A 17,125-nucleotide genomic window follows, 5' to 3' on the forward strand; every position below is an offset into this window, starting at 1 on the left:
CCCACCATCCTATCAGGGAAGCGTCCGTGGTCATTATGGCTGCATGACTGGGTAGAACAAAAGGACGGCCTATCGTTATGCAATCCGATGTTAGTCACCACTGCAGGTCCTTCTTGCAGGAATTTGCGATTATTATTCGATGCAACACTGGGAGTTCTTGTAAGGACCACTGCGTGGAAAGGAGCCATTGTAGTATCCGCATGTGCATCCGGCCTGGCAGGATTGCAATGATAGCTGCTGCCATTCTACCCAGTAATTTGAGAATTATCAAAACCGGGGCTTTTGCTTGTGAGAGGAGGGTCAGAACCTGTTGTTGAAGAGCATAAACCCTGCCTGATGGAAGTTTTAAGGTCACTGTAGTGGTGTCCAGACCTACTCCTATAAAAATAGTATGCTGCGATGGTAATAAGGCAGACTTTTCTAAATTTATGGTAATCCCTAAATGACAGCATAGATTCATAGTGGTGTCCCTTGCTTGAATGAGATGATGCCTGGTGGCGGCAGTTAGGAGCCAGTCTTCTAGGTATGGAAACACCCAGAATCCTAAACATCTCAGGTGAACCGTGACTACTGCCATGCATTTGGTGAAAACACTGTGGGCTATTGAGAGACCGAAGGGCAGTGCACGAAACTGATAGTGACTGGCCCCCAGCCAAGAGCACAGGTGATCTCTTGATGGTCTGTCCACTTTTATGTGGTAGTACGCATCCTGGAGAACTATAGAGTACACTCAATTGTCTTTTCCTAGAAAAGGAAGTATCGACTGCAGTGTAACCATCCAGAACTTTGTCTTCTTCACAGATTTGTTTAATTTGATGAGATCCAGAATGGGTCTCCAGTCCCGTTTTCTTTGGAACTAAAAAGAACCTTGAGTAAGTTCCAGATCCTATCTAGTCTGCAGGGACTAGTTGGATGACTTTTTCTAGCAACTTTTGAATTTTCACAGTTGCTTGTTTCCTGTGACTGGGTAGAAAGTACAGTTGTGTACACTTACCACAAATGTAGACGTTTGAGTGTATTCACTGTTGAAGTCATCACATTTGGGTTATCCCTGTCAGGGTACCCTCGGCCGGCCCGAATACCAGAGGCTTAGTATTTTTTCGTTGGTTGCTGTCACTTCAGAACTGACGTTAGAACGTCAGTGGTATAAAGTAAGGCAGCCGACGCCATTACATTAGTTTTTCTTGCCCTGTCAGTAGCCCCCAAGTGGGAGCCAGGATATGGTGGAAGAACACCACCAGTAGAAAGTAAATACCAAAAAGTTCCTTGTAAGGAGAGAAAGAGGAAGAGGGGGTTGGAGGGAGGGAAACCAGGACTGCAATAGTGAATACACTTGAACATCTACATTTATGGTAAGTGTACACAACTGTACTGTTCTTCGTGTTTCACTGCTGCAGTCATCACATTTGGGTTGATTCCCAAAGCTGAGGAAAAGGGTGGAGGCAAGTCAAGGAGACTAGAGGCTGGCTAGGATGCCCTACAAAACTGCAATGACAAAGTCTGCCTTGGATTTGGAGAAGATAGGCAGGTGGTAATGCTTGGTGAAGGTGTGAACAGATGCCCATGTGGCAGCCATCAGGATGTCCCTGGTGGGGACTCCTCTGAGGAAAGCTGCAGAGGTAGAGGCTGCTCTGGTAGAGAGAGTCCTAACCCCCTTAGGGGGAGGTTTCCCATGTTGCTTGTAACAGAAATGGATGCAGCGTGCTATCCATTTGGAAATGGTTTGGATGGCTTTGCCCTCTGCCCCTGCAGCAAAGCTGACCAGTAATTGATCAGTCTTTCTGAATGATTTAGTCCTGTCTAGATAGAATCTGAGCTGTCTGTGCACATCTAGATAGTGCAGGATCCTTTCCCTCTTGTTTTGTGGGTTAGGGAAAAAGGTGGGCAAATGGATTGATTGAGAGCCACACTGGACACCACTTTGGGCATGAAGGATGGGTTAGTCCTGAGGGACACCCTGTCAGCATGGAAGATGATGAAGGGCTCTACAGCCATGAGTGCTTATAGTTCGGGGACTCTTCTGGCTGAAGTGATGGTCAGAAACAAGGCTGTCTTCCAGGAGAGAAATTAACTCTGCTGAAGATGCTGGTTCAAAGCGGGGCAGGGTGAGCTTTTCCAACACAAAGTTTAGGTCCCAAGCTGGGGTAGGTGCTCTTCTGGGTGGCCTCAAGTTGCTAGCCCCTCTTATGCACTGTTTGATCAGAGCGTGTGAGAAAAGTGGGTGTTCAGTGTTGAAATGAGCAGAGATAGCAGAGGCATGAATTTTTATAGAGGAAAAGGAGAAACCATTGTGTAGCAGGTCAGCTAGGTAATCCAGGTTGAAAGGTAGGGAAGGCTGCAGGACCTTTTCCATTTGTCAGCATAAGACTTTCTAGCGTTAGGGCACCTAGCCTCACATATAACATTTAGAACCTGTTTACTGAGATTGCCAGATTGATCAGTGGTCAGGGAATAAGCCAGGCTGCCAAATTGAGGGTCTGCAATTGGGAATGCATGAATTCTTCTTCCCTCTGGGTCAGGAGTGTTGAGGTCAGAAGGAGATGCCATGGTGGCAGTGGGGGCAGGCTGTGCAACAGTGGGTACCAGTGCTGGCAAGGCCAGTCTGGAGCAATCAGAATTGTCCTTGGTTTTTCCTCCCTTACTTTGAGCAGTACCCTGGTGATGAGAGGTAGTGGGGGAAATGCACAGACCAAGAGGTTGACCCAGGGGAAGGATAGGGGATCCACTTTCCAGGCCATGCAGTGAGTCTCCCTGGTGCAGAACTTACTGAGCTGATGGTTGGTGTGGGAAGCAAAGAGGTCGACCTTCAGGGTGTGCCCCATTTCTGAGTTATTAAAGTAAAGTTTTTTTGGTCTAGCTGCCACTTGTGTGGGTCCAGAAGTTTTCTGCTCAGGTTGTCTGTCAGAGAGTTTAGACAGCCTGGCAGGAATTGTGCTAACAGGTGGAGTTGCATGGCAGAGGCTGTTTGCCAAAGGGTCATGGCAAGCCTGCATAGAGGGTAGGAGTGAGTCCCTCCCTGCTTGTTGATATACCACATCACAGTGGTGTTGTCTATTTTGATAAGGAGAGCCCCTGGGGAGACAAGGGGCCTGAAAGCTGTCAATGTGTGCTGGACAGCTAACATCTCTTTTTGGTTGATGTGCAGATGGATTTGCTGTGGGCTCCATTGGCCCTGTATGCATCGGCTGTCCAGGTCTGCACCCCAGGCATAGTCGGATGCATCTGTGGTGAGGGTCTGGGTGGCAGGGGGTGGTGAGAAAGGTAGTCCCTTGTTGTGGGAGCATGCTGCTGCCCACCAAAGAAAATCTTTCCTTAGGCAAGGTACACTGGTATAAGATTTTCCAGGTCTTGAGAGTGCAAACACCAAAGGCTTTTTATGGTACCATTGAAGTTTCCTCGTATGCAGTCTGGCATATAGAATAAGCAGAATGCAAGACGCCATGAACCCCACAGCTTGCAGGATTTTCCTTGCACATAACTGGGGTCTGGTGGCTAGTTGAGAGAAGTAGGCTGTCAGGAAAGTTGCTTTTCTGGTGTAAGGAATACCATCTGGGATGCTGTGTCCAGGCTTGCGCCCAGGAATTTAATCCTTTGGGTGGGTACTAGTTTGAATTTCTTTTCATTCCGAGTGTATCCTAAAGGAGGTCAGTATGGACTTTATAAAGGCCAGGTGCTTGAGCAGCTTTTCCTGTCTGCCTGAATTAGGCAGTCATCGTAAGTATGGATAAATTTGGATTTTCCTTTGTCTGCAAAAGGCAATGGCGGGAGCCAGACATTTTGTGAAAACTCTGGGAGCAGTAGATAAGCCAAAGGGAAGTGCAGAGAACTGAAAGTGCAGAGATCCTGCCCTGAACCATAAATATTTCCTGCACGATTCCCTGATAGGAATGTGGAGGTAGGCCTCTTTTAGGTCTAGGGTGGCTAGCCAAGCATTTTTGGAAACCATAAGTAGCAGTTGATGGAGGGTGAGCATTTTTAATTTTGGTATCACCTGGAAGGTGTTTAGAATGGATAGATCAAGGATGGAGTGCCAGGTGCCCTCTTTTTTGGGTACCAGGAAAAGTCTGGAGTAGAAACCTTGGCCTATCTGTTCTACAGTAACGTGCTCTATTGCCCTCAAAGAACAGGGGAAGAACTTGCTTTTTCACCTCTGCCCACTGGTTTGGAGGAAGATCTGGGAACCCTTTTGGGGTTGGGAGAGTGTAGAAAGAAAATCTGTATTCCTGGGACACTATGTTGTGGACCCAGCTGTCGTTGGTAATGGTGGCCCAGGTGCTTGCATGAAAGGAGAGTTTTCCTCCTACGGGCAAGTGCAGGTGGGCAGGGGGTGGGGGAGGAGAGTCACTGAGTTCTTACCATGAGGGGGTGGCTTTGAACTTGGAGGAACTCCATTGCTTTGATCTCTGCATTCCCTGTGGCTGCTGTCTGGGGGGTCTGCTTCACCGGGGTCTAGGCTGAACTGACCTGGAGGGGGCAGGAAAGGACCAGTGTTTGGAGGGACAATGCCTGCTGAACCTGGGTGGCCGGACCTGTAGGAAATCCTTAACTGTCCATAGATTTAACTTTTTCTTTAATCTATTTTAAGATCTCCTCTGCCTTGGTGCCAAACAAGTTGTCTTTGTGCAAGGGTGCATCCAATAATTTAGATTTGACATGGTCTGGCAAGAGCTGTTCCTTAAGCCAATCATGCCTTCTAAGGACAGAACTGGTGACTGCTGCCCTGCAAGAAGCTTCTAGGGCATCAAAACCACAGTGTAAGGTGTGCTTAGTTACTTGATTTGCAGAATGCATTAACTCTCGTAACTCTATTTTCTGCACAAGCAGGAAAGGAAGATGCTTTTTGTTTGAGGAGTTCCATGGTATGTTGCTGAAAGTTTAGCATATGGAACTGACAATTTTAGTGCTCTGACAGCAAGAGTAGCAGAGGTGTATACTTTTTTGCCCATCTGTCTAGTGCTCGGGAATCCCTATGAAGAGGGTGGGATTCTTAGCAGAAGCTACTTTAATTCCTTTAGGCCCTTGAGAAATTACCTCAGGGTCAGCAGTAGGATTTTTGAAAATAATTTTTCTGAGTCAGAGACTCTTAATACCGGTCAGGTTTTCTGGAAGCAGGAGGGAGGGTGTCAGGAGTCAAACTAGATTCCATGAAGTCATCATCCACAACATCCAGGACTGGGGGAATTACCAGGGGTCTCTGTTGTGGAAGATCTAAGAATTCTGGGTGTCTGTTGTGGAATATCTAAGAATTCTGAGTCTCTTTTTAGACTGATGGTAGTCCTGACATTCCCATTGGAAATGCTCCCTTAAAGTATGAAGGGTTTTCCTAAAGGAAAAGTCCTCGGGTAGAGAGGCTGAAGGAATGGATTCCTCTGCATCAGAATCCTCATAAGCAGAGAGGGGTTGCATGTCTTCATATTCAGATGCATCAGTCATCAGACTCCTGTTCAGATAAAACTACTGGGGACAGATCTTTTTCTTTTGGAAGGGGTAGCTTGGCTTCCCCTGATCAGCATGATAAGGTAATTCTGCCATTTTAAGCATTTGAGTCTGCGGCAAGGAAGCAGGTGCCTGAGATTGGGTCGTCAGTTTCTTGGGTGTGGTTCGTACCCTGGGCCTTAGAAACTCAGTAGTTTTCGAAAGAACGGCAGACGCGAAAGAAGTCGGTTTATGTCGAGAATCGGTAGAGCGAAGTAAATCCTCGGAAGCCGGTGCCTGCTCAGCGGCTCCGGTCCCATCCAAGGTAGAGAAAACCACAGGATCCTTAGTCGAAGAAGAGTTTTGTGGCATACTGCACTCTGGAAGGGTCTCGGTAGTGGCCTGCATGTCTACAGAAGTGGGCATCAGGGGCTGGGAAAGCGCCTCACTGAGGACTGGAGAACTGACTACTAGCTTAACAGAAGTGTTGTCAGTAGGTTTGGACCTGTGCAGTCCATCTCTGTCTTTATCCTTACATTTTTTTCAGAAGATCTGCTGTCTGATGGCTTACCGAAGCCATATCAGAATTAGAGGACTGTAAGTGAAAATATCTAGCTACAATAAGAGCCCAACGACATATAGTTCTGGCTTTAAAGCACAAAAGCGACAGCGCAGGACGTCGTGGTTTGGGCCTAAGCAAGTGATGCAGTAAGAATGAAAGTCTAGTTGTGGTATTTGCTTTTCACAAGCGAGGCAATTGTTAACTTTTTCTGACATCGGTTAGAGCAAGAAAATAGGATCCCCAATGGGGTACTTAGCTTTAGAAGACTTCAGCTTCAATTCTAAAGACGAAACTTGGGTAGCGGAACTGCTCCTGCTTTGGGCTCCTTGGCAGGAAAGACTGATGTAATGGCGTCAGCAGCCTTGCGTTATACTGGTGACCTGATGTCAGTCCTGAAGCGACAGCAACTGACACACAAATACTAAGCCTCTGGTATTCGGGCTGGTCGAGGGCTACCCTGGCAGGGATAACACAAATGTGATGACTGCAACAATGAAACACGAAGATCATCATCCGGAATCTTTCTTATTAAGGGAGGTGGGGGGGAAAGGGAATCGAGTAGCCCCTGGATATGATACTTTGTACCCAGCTATCTTTTATTTTTTTAGCCAGGGGTATAGTTGTACAGAGATAAGCGTCCCCCGACTGCCTCCAGAGGTGGACAGGCAGGCCTCCTTTTAGGAGGGCTGGTAAGGCTTCCCAAAGAACTGTTGTCACCCTGATTTTGTGGACCCCCTTTGACGCATGGTCGGCGCCTTCCATTGTTGCCCCCTCCTCTGCCTCTGGTGGGGGGGTTTCACCATGTGTGTCTTGAAAGACTCCTTGAGATGTTCGGAACCACATTTTGCCTCCCTTTTGACCTTTGGGGTACGGTCTGGTAGGTGTGGAAAAACGGACTCCGACAGCAGAAAGAGTCTTTCGCTCTTGTTCACACCTGGTAAATGTTTCTTTTTCTTTGGGTCCAAAGAGGGATGAGGCATTGAAAGGGGTGTTGATAAAGGATGACAAAGGGCTCAGCAAATGAACACAAGCTCATCCAGGAATGTCTCCTAAGGGCAATTCCTGTACCTGCTGCTCTGCTCACTCCATCAGCTATGTAAGAAACCAGATACATGGACGAGTTAACCAGGGAATTAAGGGTGGAGAGCTGAGAAGATACTTTGTGATCCCTGCAGCTACTGAACCCTGAAGAGCATCTCCCAGCTCTTTTAGAGATATCTTTGCAATCTGGTAAAATGAGTAAGGTAATTCAGCGACCTAAGTGTGAAGGCCGCTGAAGTAAACATGTGCTTTCCATATCTGTCCACTACCCTCGAATCTACTTGGTGGATGAACAGACATCAAAGTTTCAGATAGCTCTTTTTCGGTGGCTGCCACCACCATGGCATCAACAGGGACACCTTTGGTGAGAAAAGCTTTGTCCTGTGGTGATGTAATAACTTTATTAAGCCTCCTCAGGACAGGTTCCACTGTATCTGGAGACTCACATGCCTTTCGACAAACTAGGTCCACAAGTTTGTCAAAACATGGAGACACCCAAGTACCGGAGGGCTGAGACCCGAAAGTCTTCAGGTAGACAGACTCATCATAAGTAGGGCTGATGGGCTGCCAGCCACCCCTCTGTTTCAGAATCTCTAAGATATTTGCAAAGGACATGTCTTCTGAGGGTTACAGTGGGGACCCTTCTGAATTATCTAGGTCAGTGTTCAAGGTGACGGATTCCTGAGGGGAGTCCAAATGCTTCCTCTTGCATAGTCTCTTCCGAGGGACCTCCTCAATGGGACCTTCTGGAGAGGTCTCGGAAGAGCAGGGCTTACCCAATGGGGCTTCCCCAGGCTATGGGTCCCTACGTTTCTGTGGAATTGGTAATGCTGAGGTAGACACCAGTGCTTCGGGGAAGAAGCTGGTGGTCCTGATGAAGTGGTTGTCCGTGGGGACAATGCTCTCCTCATGGCATTGAAAGCACCTCGACCCTGATGCGAGGGAACCCCTGGATCTGAAGAAATAGTCGATTCCCTCAGCACCAAGATGGTGGGCTACGAGCCAGAGGCAGGCGCTGAACTCACCTGCGCCGAAACCCTTAAAGGTAAAGTCAGACACGAAAAATCGGTCTGACTGTCCTCCCCGGACCTGAATGGAGAGAGTCCGTCTCTAGACTCTTTGGTCGGCACCGAAGTAGTCTGAAAAGTCGGATCCAAAAATCCTGGAGCAAGTCTCTGCACTGACATTGGTGATTTAAATGTGGGAGACACTGGCTCCAAAACCGGGGACCATCTGCTCTGAAGGCAGTGGAGCTGAGGTGGAAGGAGATCTTTCAAACTCCAAAGATCCAGTAGCAGATGATATTTTTTGTAGGTTTAGGTGGTTTGCCATGGGTAGTTTGACCTTGCTCTATTTCTTCCCAAAAATAAGACTTAAGGCCTCTGACAATCAGTTTGTTTTTTCTCTCCTGAAGAACCCTAGCACTGAAGAAAAGGCAAATAGAGCATGTTTCTTACAAATGTAACACCTCTAAGCAGTACACAATGTGTGTGCCCATCAGTTATGGCCATTTTTTGTCTACATTTTGGGCATTTTTTTAAATCCTGACGACTTAGCTTGTTTAACCCTCCTTTTCTTTGTCTCTCTCTTGCTGAGACATTGCTTTTTAATTTTTTAAAATTTAAACTGTAAGAGAAGAAAATTCACACACACACACACACGTCCTCTAATTTAAACGGGCTTAAAATAAGTATTTATTATACCTAACAAAAACAGCCCTCTAATTAAAACAGACTTTAAGGTAAAATTTGTGACAACTGTTAGAACCCTCTAACTTAAACAAGCTCAAAATACACACACCACATCCAACGAAGGACTGCTGAATATTTCTAAACTATAAACAGCCAGTTAAGGAACTATCTTATACTATCAACAACGATGACTATATTAAAGATACTCTCTAAAATGTGTAAAAAGTACAGTTTTGTACCTACCATAAATGTAGATGTTTGAGTGTTCACACTGTTGCAGTCATCACACTTGGGTTATCCCGCCGTCAGGCGGTCCAGCAGTAAGCCAGAGTTCCAAAGTCTTAGTCCGCCGTCGGTTGCTGTCACTTTTCCCTGACGTCAGTGCGCCAAGATGCATCCTCCATTTTCTTCAGTTTTTCTTGCCCCAGATGTCAGGTGCCCCCAAGTGGGTAGGCAATACATATTGCTAATCAAAAATATACATATAAAATAAAAACAATACCTTCAGTTACCAGCAAATACACCCCAAAGGTTGTATAGGAAAGAAGGGTATAGATAAGTCCAGCTAGTTCAGAGGGGATGTAGGGAGGGTAACCTGGACTGCAGCAGTGTGAACACTTGAACATCTACATTTATGGTAGGTACAAAACTGTACTATGTTCATCGTGTTACACTGCTGCAGTCATCACACTTGGGTTGAATCCCAAAGCTAAGTTTGGGTGGCTGGTCTATAAAGAGTTAGGATTAGCTAAGAGGCCCTGCAGAACTGCAGTGGCAAATCCTGCTCTGGATTTAGAGTAAAGAGGCAGGTGGTAATGCTTGGTGAAGGTGTGCACTGAACTCCAAGTTGCAGCCTCCAAAATTTCGTTGTTAGGTACTCCTCTGAGAGAGGCTGCTGAAGTGGCTGTTGCCCTGGTGGAATGAGGCCTAATATTATTAGGGACTGATTTTCCATGCTGTGTGTAGCAGCACTGAATACAGTGGCCTATCCATTTGGATATAGTCTGCTTTGAGATCGCCTTGTCTTGTGATCCAGCAGCATATGCTACAAACAGTTGATCAGTTTTCCTGAAAGCTCTTGTTTTGTCCAAGTAGAAGCATAGCTGCCTGTGTATGTCCAAAGAATGTAGAAGTTTCTCCCCTTTATTTTGGGGGTTTGGATAAAAAGTAGGCAAATGGATGGTTTGGTTAAGAGCCACACTAGATACCACCTTTGGCATGAAGGTAGGGTTTGTCCTTAAAGATACCCTATCCTGATGAAAAATTATAAAAGGTTCCACTGCCATTAATGCCTGTAGCTCTGAGACTCTTCGTGCTGAAGTTACTGCCAGGAGCAGAGCTGTTTTCCATGATAAAAATTTTAGATCGGCTGTATTGGCTGGCTCAAAAGGTGGTAGGGTCAGTTTTTCCAAAAGTTGGTGTTGGTGCTATCCGGGGCGGTCTTATGTTTTTAGCCCCTCTGAGGTACTGCTTTAGCAAGGGATGAGAGTTATAAAGGAGGATCCGTGTTGTAATGTGCAGAAATGGCAGAGGCGTGTATCTTAATTGATGAAAAGGCTAGGCCTCTGTCCAGCATCTCAGTTAAGCATTGTAAAATCTGAGGAATGTTTTGAACAAGAGGGTCAAGGCTGTGAGCCTGGTTCCAGGCGCAGAATCTCTTCCATTTTTCTGAGTAAGCTTTCCTGGTGCTAGGCCTCCTGGCCTCCAAAATGACATCCATAACAGCTTTAGAGAGAGGTGTTGCCTGTTCGACTAAAGTATCTACCATGCAGCCAGGTTTAGGGTTTTGAGCTGAAAGGATCTGATTGTTTTGTTGAGTCAGAAGGTGTGGAATTTGGGGCAAAATCCATGGTGGGCCCTGAGCCAAGTTCCTTAAGATAGGGTACCAGTGCTGGCATGGCCAGTCTGCAGCAATCAGGATCATCTGTGTTTTTTCTTGTCTGGCTTTTAGGAGTACCTTTGAAAGGAGAGGCAGTGGTGGGAAGGCATAGACTTTTAGGTTTTTCCAGCTGAACAGAAGAGCATCCACTTTCCATGCTTGTTTGTGATAAGTCATTGTGCAGAATTTTTGTAGTTGGCAATTCAGGGGGGAGGTAAAAAGATCTATGTCTGGGCATCCCCATTTGTGTGTTATCATGCTGAAGATTTGTGGGTTCAATTTCCATTCGTGAGGGTCCATGATATTTCTGCTTAGGTCTGCCAGAGTATTTCTTTCCTGGCAGGAACTGTGCTTGCAGGTGAACTAGGTACATTAGAGCTGTGTTCCACAAGGTCATGACTTGCCTGCATAGGGGATGAGTGAGTGCCCCCTTGTTTGTTTATGTACCACATTACTGTGGTGTTGTCTGTCTTTAGTAATAGTTGTCCTGGATGTAGAAGGTCCTTGAAAGCTGTTAGGGCATTTTGAACAGCCAACATCTCTTTTTGATTGATGTGAAGATGCATCTGGTCTGTGGGTCCACTTGCCCTGAATGCATGTTCCTGCCATATGTGCTCCCCAGACGTAATCCAAAGCATCTGTTAGAGTTTGCCTGGCTGTGGGTTGGATAAAAGGCTGACCTTTGTTTAGGTGACATGCCTGTGCCCACCATCGAAACTCCTGTTGTAGGCAGGGAATTATTGGAATTACTGCTTCCAGACTGTGAGAATGTTGAGTCCAAACACTTTTTAGGTACCATTGTAATTTCCTCATATGCAGTCTGGCATATGGTATTAATAGTATGCAGGATGCCATGAATCCCAGGGCCTGCAGAATTTTTCTTGCAGGGAGATGGGACGTTTTTGCCAGTAGTTAAAAATATTGAGTTAGTTGCACTTGTTTGTCTGGCGTGAGGTAAGCCATCTGGGCCGTTGTATTTAAGCTGGCACCCAGGAATTTAATCTGTTGTAAGGGCAGTAGTTTTGACTTCTTTTCGTTTACTGTGTAGCCTAGAGAAATTAGCAACCTTTTCACAAATGCCAGATGCTGTAGAAGAATGTCCTTTGTCTCTGCTTGAATGAGGCAGTCGTCCAGGCATGGATATATTTGAATTCCTTTTTGTCTGCAAAATGCAATTACTGGTGCCAGGCACTTTGTAAAGACCCTGGGCGCAGTAGATAAGCCAAAGGGCAGTGCAGAGAATTGGTAGTGCATTGTACCAGCTTTGAATCGAAGGTATCTTCTGCAATTTTGTCTGAAAGGGACATGCAGGTATGCCTCTTTGAGGTCCAGAGTAACAAGCCAAGCCTTCTTGCCCAGCATGGGTAGAAGCTGCTGTAATGTCAACATTCTGAATTTTGGAATATCCAGGTAAGTATTCAGAATTGAAAGGTCCAGTATAGGCCTCCAGGCTTTGTCCTTTCTGGGGACCAGGAAGAGTCTCGAGTAAAATCCTTGTCCTTGTTGTGGTACTTTTTGTACAGCTCTCATGTCCATGAGGGCTGAAATTTGTTTTTGTGCCTCTGCCCATTGATTTTGTGGCAGGTCTGGCATTCCTTTTAGCTTTGCTAAAGTATGGAAGTGGAATCTGTAACCTTGAGACACAATATTCAGGACCCATTTGTCTTGGGTGATTGCCAGTTTTGAGAAAAAAGTGCTAGTTTTCCCCCTAAGGGGGTTTCCAGAAGGGATGTGCTTGGCGTACGCAATGGAAAGTCATTGTGACTGTTTCCTGTAAGGTTGAGACTTGTCCTCACCTCCTTTGGGGGTTGAGGTGCCCTACTGTCGTCTGGTTGAGCCTTGGGATTGAGATCTGCCTCTTGGGCGTCTGTATCTGCCTCTCTGTGGCCTGCCTGACACTGGAAAGGACCAATTTTTTGTTGGCCAATTTCTGCTAAACCGAGGTGGCTGTACCTGTAAGAAATCCTTGACTGCTCGCATAGATTCAGCTTTATCCTCCATTTTCTTTAACACCTCTTCTGCCTTAACACTAAACAAGGTATCATGTTGTAAAGGAGCATCCAATAACTTTGCCTTAACATGTTCAAGTAAACTCTGTTCTTTTAACCAAGCATGTCTTCGAATAACAGAACCTGTAACTGCGGCTCTACAAGAGGCCTCTAAAAGAATCAAATCCACATTGCAGAGTATGTTTTCCCACCTGTTCAACTGCATGCAATAAATCTTGCATTTCTTTACAATCAGGAGCTTCTGAGCTTGCAAGCATTTTCTGATTTAACTGAGCCATTAAATATTGTTGGTACTTAAGCATGTGAAACTGGCAATTTAAAGCTCTTACTGCTAAAGTTGCAGACGTGTATACTTTCTTCCCCCATCTATCCAAAGGTCTGGAATCTCTGTCAGAGGGTACTGGATTTTTTGCAATGGAAGCCTTAACCCCTTTTGGACCCTGGGAAATAGTTTCTGGATTAGCAGAAGGGTTTTTGTATAGAAACTTGTGAGTCAGGGACTCTATAATACCTATCTGGCTTGGCTGGAGCAGGGGGCAGAGTGTCAGGAGATAAGCTGGATTCAGAGAACACATCATCCACAATGTCTAGTACAGGCGGAATAGCTAGCCAGGGGGCCTGTGCTGAGGCAATAAGAGGAAATCCCTGAGCCTTTTCTTGGATTCTGAGTATTCCTGACTTTCCCAATGGAAATGTTCCCTCATGGTATGTAAAGTTTCCCCAAAAGAGTAATCCTCAGGAGGAGAGGCTGAAGGGATAGATTCCTCAGCATCAAAGTCCTCATAGGGTGGTAGAGATATCCCTGGTCTGAAGAGGAATCAGAGGAAATAGAAACCTGATCAGAGGAGTCAGTCTGTATACTGCCTAGGCCTTTTCTCAGGAGGGGGATGGGAACCCCTGATTAGAGTAATGAGGTCTTCGGCCATTTTAAGCATCTGTTTCTTAGGCATGGAGGACTGTCCAGGAGAATGCTGTACTTGTTTCTTTGTCTTTAATGGTACCTTTGTCTTGGCTGTTGATTTAATGGTAAGTTGTGAAGGTCTGAAAACACCCTCAGAAGCCGGTGCCTGCTCAGCGGCTACGGACCCATCTGAGGGATTAGTTTCCATAGGCCCAATACCTTGAGTTTCCAGAGGCCTAGTTGTCTCCACGTGGGAGTCAGAGGTGGCCTGTGGCTCTGAGGTAGCGAGTGTCAGGGGCTGCGAAAGCACCTCACTGAGAACCGGCGACTGGCCTAGAAGAGATTTAGTCATCGGTTTTGGACCTCGGATGCCTGTCTTTATCCTTGTCTTTGCATTTTTTCGGAATTGCGGTCGTTGGTTGATCCGACGGCATAGTATAATTGAACCTTTGGCCAAAGTAGTGCAAAGCAAAATCAAAACGTCTTTTTATAGTGCGTTTGTTAAATCTAGCACAAAACCGACAACTAGTGACATCGTGATCAGGGCCTAGGCATGGAATGCAGTAAGACTGGAAGTCCTTATGAGGTATTTGCTTCCCACAAGAAATACAACTATTAACTTTTTCTGACATCGGTCTGAGGCAAGAAAAAAAGTTTCCCCAATGGGGTACTTAGCTTTATTGAAGACTTCGGATCTGAAATTCAACTTCGAAAATCTCAGGAGTCGGCCGACCGGCACTTGCGAACTGCTTCTGCGTCGGGCACCGAGCGGCAAGAAAGACTGGAGAAAATGGCGTTGGATGCATCTTATATACCCCTGGCATACTGACGTCAGGGAAGAAGCGACAGCAACCGACGCCGGACCAAGACTTTGGAACTCTGGCCGACTGCGGCACCGCCTGACAGCAGGATAACTCAAGTGTGATGACTGCAGCAGTGTAACACGATGAACATCAAGGGAATAGGAAGATTATCAAAGGCCTAAAAGGAAGGCCGTGGTTTAATTTGACAAAAACGCACTCGAATGAGGAAAATGCTTAAGTGCGAAAAAATTAGCAACTGTAAATATTAGAATAATATATATCAAAATAGAACAAACAAAAACACTTGGCCAGAGCTGGTAAATCACCTGATCTGTTGCAGTGGCAAACGAGATCTGGGGGAAGTACCAGTGCATCATGGAATAGGGAGTTGGCCACAAGCTGGTTGAAGACCTCGAGCTTTTGTATTCGGCCGAGTCGGAACTGAGGATTGGTTCCAAACCCATCATTAGGAATGAAAACGAGATAGGACAATAACTTTTGTCCTTTGCTTGGCACAAACATAGATGATGTTAGGGCACATAGCAGTTGTTTGTATAATTATGAATGGACCATGATTTTTTTTTATTACAGTTATAAGGACATCAAGCAAATTATTAGAAACTATTGCAGAATTACTGAATATGACATTAACAAGGTTTTAGAGGACAGTCCCTGTTTTGCTTACACAAGGCATATGAACATGAAGAAGTTAGGAGGAGAAAATGTTGATCATGATTCCAAGTGGTCCGTTGTGGTATGAGGAAGTATGGGGTGATGTCAACACTGTAAATAGATATTTGAAGGGCCCAGTCAAACTCAAAAGTAAATATTAAAATTTAAATTAAAATATGCATGCAATTCTATTTCCATTGGGGTGGTGTATATTGCATTCTGTGATTTTTACCATTGTTTTACATTGGCAGAACTGAATGGGCATTGAGAAGGCGTATTTATGCCTATGATGTAAGAAATGCCAATATTAAAAATGCCCATTACAAGCACGTTATCTCCCCCAGCAACAAGTAGTTTTATTTTTCATAGTTGAACAAGTTGCGCCCAAATCCAAGAGGTGGGGCACGGGAAGATAAGACTGAATATAGAGAACGATGGAAAAATCAGGCTGGATGCATGTACACATCCGGAACTTAATGCGTCATCCATTAACAGTTTGCTGAAAATGAAAGCAGTTAAGCTTTAAAAACGTTGTGTCAAGCTGTCATTTTGCTATAAGTATGCTATTTATTAAATCAACAATTTAAAATAATTTTAACTTTTTTTATTTAAAATGGTATGCTAATATTCATGCACAAACATTTGTGATTTAACTACGTCACATGTTCCAATTCATTTTTGTTCATAGGTACATAACTAGGCTATCTGCCCTGGGGCATTTATAAGCCTAGCCAGAGTGTAATTGGCTTTCACCACCCTTTGATTTTGAGTTTACTGTGCCCTTTTTAAGGTTAGTTTACTGTGCCTCTGTCTAGTAGTGAGACAGAAGTAATCCCCGGGGTAAACCTACGATCCCCCATCCACTCATCAAGACTCCTCTTGAAGAGAGTCAGTGAGGGGCTCTGCCTGACATGGACTGGGATTCTATTCCAGAGCGAATGGAGCCTCTGGGTTATGAATCTGTCCCTCCAGCATGTCCTATTTATTTCTGTGCTGAGGTTCAAGCCCCTCGAGCGCGTGGCTCTAAGGGATTTGGATTTTTTGAGGTGGAGCATGTCCATTAATTCTGGGTTGGACATAGCTTTATATGTTAGGCATAGATCGCCTCTAAGTAGGCAGTATGCAACTGAGTAGAGCTGGAGTTTCTTTAACCGAGCAGCATATGGCATCGGTTTGAGACCCTTAATCCTCTGTGAGGTACTTTTGGGGTCTTTCTAGTTGCTGCAGGTGTCGCGTAAGGTACATCCCAAATGGGACATTGTATTCTATTATGGGCCTGATGAGGGATGAATAAAGGGGCACGATGACCTCCCTTGATCTAGATGTGAATCCTTTCATGATAAGGTGGGCTATATAGAAGGTCTTTCTAACCACTTTGGCAATGTGGTTGTCGAAAGCGAGATTACTATCAACTTGGGTTCCCAGGTCCCTAATTACTTCCTCCGTACTTAATGGGTTACCACCTATGTGCTAATTAGTGGGCACTTTGTTTTTGCCAAAGGGTATGACTATACACTTTTTGGCATTTAGCTTTAGGCCATGGCTCTGGCACCAGTTTTCCGTCTCTGTGAGACCTTTTTGAAGAATGTTCGTGTCAGCTGGAGAGTCAATTATGGCGCCCAGTTTGCAGTCATCTGCGAACTTGGTCAGCCACAGTCCTCCCGTGTTAGCCTGTACCTCAGAGAAATATATCCCGAACAAGAGAGGTCCCAGGACTGAGCCTTGTGGGACACCACTTGTAACTGGTTTTGAGTCTGACATGGCTCAAGCAATACTGACTCTGTGGGTTCTGTCTGAGCCAGTTTGCAACCCATCTTGTGACATAGGGGTTTATATTTAAGCTGAATAGCTTATCTATGATGCCTGAGTGGGGTATTGTGTCAAATGCTTTTGCGAGGTCCAGGTAGGCTGTGTGGACTACCTTCCCTTCATCTATGGCCTTGGTGACACTTTCAAAGAAGTCGACCAGGTTCAACAGGCAGGATCTGCCCTTGACAAAGCCGAATTGGGTAGGATCTAGTGTCTGTAGGTCCCCAATGTCTTTGTTTATGAGTTCCATGATGATCCTTTCCATAGCCTTAAAGACTAGGCTAGTCAGGCTTATGGGGCGATAGTTTCCAGGGTCCGTAGAGGCACCACCTTTGTGGAGTGG

The sequence above is a fragment of the Protopterus annectens genome, chromosome 2.part0 (assembly GCF_019279795.1).
Source record: "Protopterus annectens isolate FY-2018-M chromosome 2.part0, PAN1.0, whole genome shotgun sequence".
Taxonomy (NCBI): Eukaryota; Metazoa; Chordata; order Ceratodontiformes; family Protopteridae; genus Protopterus; species Protopterus annectens.